The sequence below is a fragment of the Limulus polyphemus genome, unplaced genomic scaffold (genome assembly GCF_000517525.1).
Source record: "Limulus polyphemus unplaced genomic scaffold, Limulus_polyphemus-2.1.2 Scaffold307, whole genome shotgun sequence".
Classification (NCBI taxonomy): Eukaryota; Metazoa; Arthropoda; class Merostomata; order Xiphosura; family Limulidae; genus Limulus; species Limulus polyphemus.
Window position 1 is genome coordinate 163,998 of NW_013665917.1, and position 6,178 is coordinate 170,175.

The window sequence follows — 6,178 nt, forward strand, 5'->3', positions numbered from 1 at the left end:
CATGAAGTCAGCACATCGACCGAGGTTGACTGATGAACATTTGAAATCAATTCTCTTGATTGGATGTAGCAATTCCAAAGCAAATATTGGTGATATCTCAAAAGCTAAACGTCAGTTTCACAAATCTCACCTTTTTTGCTGCTTAGTTTGTGAGATTCGGATTGTGCGCACTGGGTGTGATATAACTATCTTATCGCTGACGTCGCCTTCTTTGATAACTTTTTGGTAAATAAACATGTTTTTTGTCTTTATTTTTTGTGTATTCACTGTATCGTATTGAACAAAATGGTTATGCGGCCCGCACTCGTCATTCTCACAGTTATCTGGCCCGCTGTGAAAAAAGTTCGGTGACCCCTGTTCTATAGCCATAGCCGATGTTCTAGAGCAGATAGCACTATGAATTTTGTGTCTGGATGTACGTTATTGGATCAAGGAAATCACTGCCACATTAACAACAAAATTAGCCCTGACTCATTTGATAAATTCAAGTTAGCTGCCAATATGGCCACCATAAGGAGTAAGTAGCCATATTTTATGTTCTAGAGTAGATAGCAAAATGATTTAAAGTGTCTAGATATAGGTTTTCGTGGTCAAGGAATCCACTTATAATGTAAAAAAATAATATATTAGTCCTTAGCTGTTTGAGAAATTCAAGATGGCCACCATCACATGCAATAAAGTGCCTTTTAGGAGACAACAGTGTCCAGGGACATGTTTTGTGTAACTTGTTTAAGCTGTCTGTTTCATGTAACTGGAATTTTAATAAATGTTCAAATTATTCCCAAAATATACTTATATACGAATAAATCAATACTAAACTAATATAAAAATATTAGCACAATGACCACCACAAGAAAAATGTATCTTATTTCTTGATTTGCTGTAAAATTACCACTAAGGTCTAACTGCTCTATTTGATTTGATTTAATAAAAACATTGATTTTCCCTTATTTATGTCATTATAATTCACTTTGTGTATCAGAAACAAACAGTCTAAACCATTTCAAGAAGTCTAATACTGTATTATAACCATTTTCATTGAAAATTCGGGATTAATCATTACAGTAGTGAGCTTATCACAGACCTGAAAGCTGATATTGAGGGAGATGATGTCAGGCTGATACCCCATGCACTCTATACAGCACAAAAAATGACATAATGTCTTGTCATACTATCGAATGATAAATATCTTCTATTTCAGATTTTGGAAAGAACTTGAGTCCTATGGAGGCTTCACTCACCAAAGCAGAGGAGGTACAGGTATTTATTTACAAGTGGTGTCCCCTACGAGACGATGAGTCAGCTTCGTTATTATAAATATTAGAGTTCAAAGAACGTGACATTTATTGAGCTGCCACCAACCAGCTTGGCTATATGAGGGCAGAATTTACGGGCGTTTTATGCTGCATATTTACTGTTGAATTGTTTGGACAATCCTGATCTAGACCCCGAAATAATATGGCTTCGATGAGGTAGATGGACTGCTTTTACTATATTTGAACAAGCGGCTAGTGCTAGATGATCTACCTCAAAGCAACAAATACAAAAGGTCTTATACTTGAGATCGAGTATTGATTAACTCCTATGTGAGGAACAATATATATAGTTATACCATAAATGGAACTGCAGGGACGATTGAGCTCTATCAAAGTGTAACACATGTCGCGTGAGAAGCTTATTTTTACTCGTTTATAATCGTTCTAATTTCAAACAAACCTGTATTACGTTTTGGTTAAATGAAAGTAAAACTCTTGAGAGATTTTTTTTTTCAGGTTCAACTTGTCTTTCATATTTCTTTGAAAATGTTACACGAAACCTTATGACTAGGGTTACACCACCATAACCTGTTGGTAAGAAATACTAAAGATACGCCGTCTAATAAGATTAAATAACTTAATAAAATGCAATTTATAGTTAAAATACGTGATGCACAAGGATTTGCTTAGTAGCCCAAGGAAACTTTTATTTCTTCTACAAGCTAGTCCACTACATAAAATATGTAGTTTAGAAAGTTTTGTTTTGTAAGATGTATTTTATCTTTATAACAACGTATTTCTCGGGTATGTAGACACAGAGACACAAATCATGTATGCTTCGTGTTATGTTTTTTTTTGCTTGTATTTTACTGCGATAAAAAAATAGTTTTACAAATCTATGGAGTATGATCAAGCGACTAGCTTATTCAACTGAAAATAAATCATTTTGTTTGTCAGGTAAGCCAAATTTATAGCACTAAAAACTGCAAAAGCAATTCTAGAACTTAATTTAAAAAAATGTCGTCATCACACGCTTTATAATGTCAGTTGTGATGGAGTTATTATCCTATATCTATTTTAACATCGATATTTGTTTAAGTTAAATTTATATGTAGAAATGTACATAACGTATGCTGTTAAATCTGTATTGCGAAATTCCCGCCAATTCACTATAGTTGTAGAAAATTCTGGAGTGTAAGAATCAACAACATATGTGTGTACGTGAACACTGGTGTATCGTTTAAATTGTTGCCTAAGCTGAAATTTCGAGAAACTATCCTCAAGCCTATAAATATAACCAACGCGACGGGCCAAAAGACAGTATATATTATTGGTTTGTTATAGTTGATGTGCTATAAACCTCAGAAGCTATAACTGTGATTGTTATAACGCTTATTAATCGGGAACTTCAGATATTGGATCAGGAACGTTTATAGATTTCGAATATTACAAACTATTTAACTTCAGCAGATTCATATCGAACATTATATAACTTCATCGGTGGATAACTCGGTATGTGTGGCTAGCAAAGAACAGAGCTAGCTAGCTCCCTGTGAAGTGAATTGTATCTACATCTACTCAAAATTAATTCGCATATCACCTATCACAACAAAACATTACCCTAGCATATGGCAAAAATATAGTCTCTATGTGATGCCTGTAGAAGGCGCCTTTAACGTTTCCCTGAAAGATATGAACAACAGTTTTCCCACCATGATGAATAGCTGTTCAAACATGTACTGCACCACCTCCTGTGGGAGAGACAGTCTTCTCTCATTTGTTCTTCAGTCAGACGACGAACACGAATTCTACCACCAGCTTTAACAAACCAGATACAGGACTCATCTGAAAATATGACATGCCGCTAATATCTTAGCTGTAAGCTGGCATGACCCGTCTTGCCCAAGTAACACAGTGAATTTTGGTTAATATCGGTTTGCAGATAGTCTTTCTTGCAAAATAGCTTTGTTTGATCAGTCCCTTATTCACCGTTTTTCTAGATACTCTAAAATGAATGTGTTGATGGTATTTCTGTCGTCAGGTGTTGCAAGACTTATTTCGACCTTGACGTGTTAACCCGATCAAAACACGGCAGTGTGCCATCATGACACAAGACATAAAAATGAACAGTAGGAACTCGGTTTTTGCCGAGATTCCTGGGAGTGCGCTCCCTCACGATGTTATTAGGGCGATTGAGGCGAGTGTTGGTCAAAGGGCCGTAGAATGGCTACAACCGTTGGGTGGGAGAAAATTATGCTGCACTTTCTCCTAATACAACATAACTACCAAAGCGTTGGTACAGGAAGTTACCCATTTACTTGCATAGATTATAGATACACCCCCGCGGAAAGGAACGTGATTGCGGTACGCATTAGGCAACTGTCACATGAAGTACCAAATGAATGTGTAGCAAGCACTTTACAAAGTTATGGTAAGGTTTTAGGCGTCTCTAGGGAAACTTTTGAGAACACCAAAGTTTTTAAAGGGCAAGAAAAATAAGGATGAATATGTCCACCCCCATCCTCAATTTTGTGTACATAGGCCAGTTCAGAGTAATGGCCAATTATCTTGGAATGAAGCGGTTATGCGCCTGATGCAAGCTTGAAGAGCACTTCGTGGCGGAATGCCAAACCGAAATTTGAAATCGTTACGACGAACCGGGTCATAACTCCAAAAGTTGCAGTAAGGAATGTAAGAAATGCGGGGTACACCACGCTTTCCGCACATGCAAAGCGAGAACCTTCACTCCTGTCGTAGGCTTTAAGACAGAGAATGATGAAAGGACAGTAGAAAATAAAGTAAAGGAATTACTGGGTAATGTCATGGATACAGTAATTGAGAATGTAAAAAATGAAGTAACGGAATTACTGGGTAATGTCATGGATACAGTAATTGAGAATGTAAAACATGAAGTAAGGGAATTACTGGGTAATGTCATAGATACATGTACAGTAATTGAGAATGTAGAAAATGAAGTAAAGAAATTACTGGGTAATGTCATGGATACACTAATTGAGAATGTAGAAAATGAAGTAAAGAAATTACTGGGTAATGTCATTACTGTATCCATGACATTACCCAGCAATTCATTTACTTCATTTTCCACATTCTCAGTTACTGTATCCATGACATTACCCAGTAATTTCTTTACTTCATTTTCTACATTCTCAATTAGTGTATCCATGACATTACCCAGTAATTCCTTTACTTCATTTTTTACTATTCTCAGTTACTGTATATGTATCTATGACATTACCCAGTAATTCCTTTACTTCATTTTTTACATTCTCAATTACTGTATCCATGACATTACCCAGTAATTCCTTTACTTCATTTTTTACATTCTCAGTTACTGTATCCAAAGTAAATGAATTACTGGGTAATGTCATGGATACAGTAGTTGAGAATGTAGAAAATGAAGTAAATGGATTACTGGGTAATGTCATGGATACAGTAACTGAGAATGTAGAAAATGAAGTAAAGGAATTACTGGGTAATGTCATGGATACAGTAGTTGAGAATGTAGAAAATAAAGTAAAGGAATTACTGGGTAATGTCATGAATACAGTAGTTGAGAATGTAGAAAATAAAGTAAAGGAATTACTGGGTAATGTCATGGATACAGTAGTTGAGAATGTAGAAAATGAAGTAAATGAATTACTGGGTAATGTCATGGATACAGTAGTTGAGAATGTAGAAAATAAAGTAAATGGATTACTAGGTAATGTCATGGATACAGTAACTGAGAATGTAGAAAATGAAGTAAAGGAATTACTGGGTAATGTCATGGATACAGTAGTTGAGAATGTAGAAAATAAAGTAAAGGAATTACTGGGTAATGTCATGAATACAGTAATTGAGAATGTAGACTGAAAGACGAAAAATTGGAAAACAGTAAAAGCTAAAATAGGTTTATACAAAATAATTCTGGACTTTTATAAAGATATCTACAGTACAAAGAACATTGATAAGGGCAGGTGGGAAGAAATAACAAAGTATCTCCTCACACTTTCTAGTAAAAATAGCAATAGATAGTTTAGGTAAGAAAATATGCCAGGGCTAGACGGACTCCCAGGAGAGTTCTGGTCCAGAATAGGACAATCCTATGTTAAATGGAATAACATGCTACCACCATCTTTTAAGGAAGGCATAATCAGCTTACAGTGTAAGAAAGATGCCTCAGATCTAATTAAGGATTACAGGCCCCTTACACTAAGTAATGCTGATTATAAAATCTTGACAAAATGTTTTAACACAAGACTAACCGGTAAGTGTATAAAGACAAGTCTAATCGGTAAGTGTATAAATATAAAGCTAACAGTTTTTTTAGATTTACTAATTAAGTCGTCGCAAACAGCAAGAGTGCCAGGAAGAGACATTCTCTTTAATGTCAATATGCTCTAGTGTCCGAGGACGAAAGATTCTCTTTAATGTCAGTATGCTCTAGTGTCCCACGACGAGGCATTCACTTTAATTTCAATATAATCTAGTGTTCTAGAATGAAACATTTTCTTTAATGTCAGTATGCTCTAGTGTCCTAGGACGAGGCATTCACTTTAATTTCAATATAATCTAGTGTCCTAGGACGAAACATTCTCTTTAATGTCAGTATGCTCTAGTGTCCCACGACGAGGCATTCACTTTAATTTCAATATGCTCTAGTGTCCTAGGACGAAACATTTTCTTTAATGTCAGTATGCTCTAGTGTTCCAGGACGAGGCATTCTCTTTAATGTCAAACTCTCCGATGATCATCGGTTCCAACGTGTGAACGTTGCTTCATGTCTTCTGGCGCGTAATGCGCGTGAACATTTTTGGATAGAATTGTCACCAGTGATGAAAAATGGATTCTCTATGCGAATATTAAAGGCCAGAAACAATGGCTCGGTCCTAGACAAAAACAACTTCCGATCCCAAAACCTG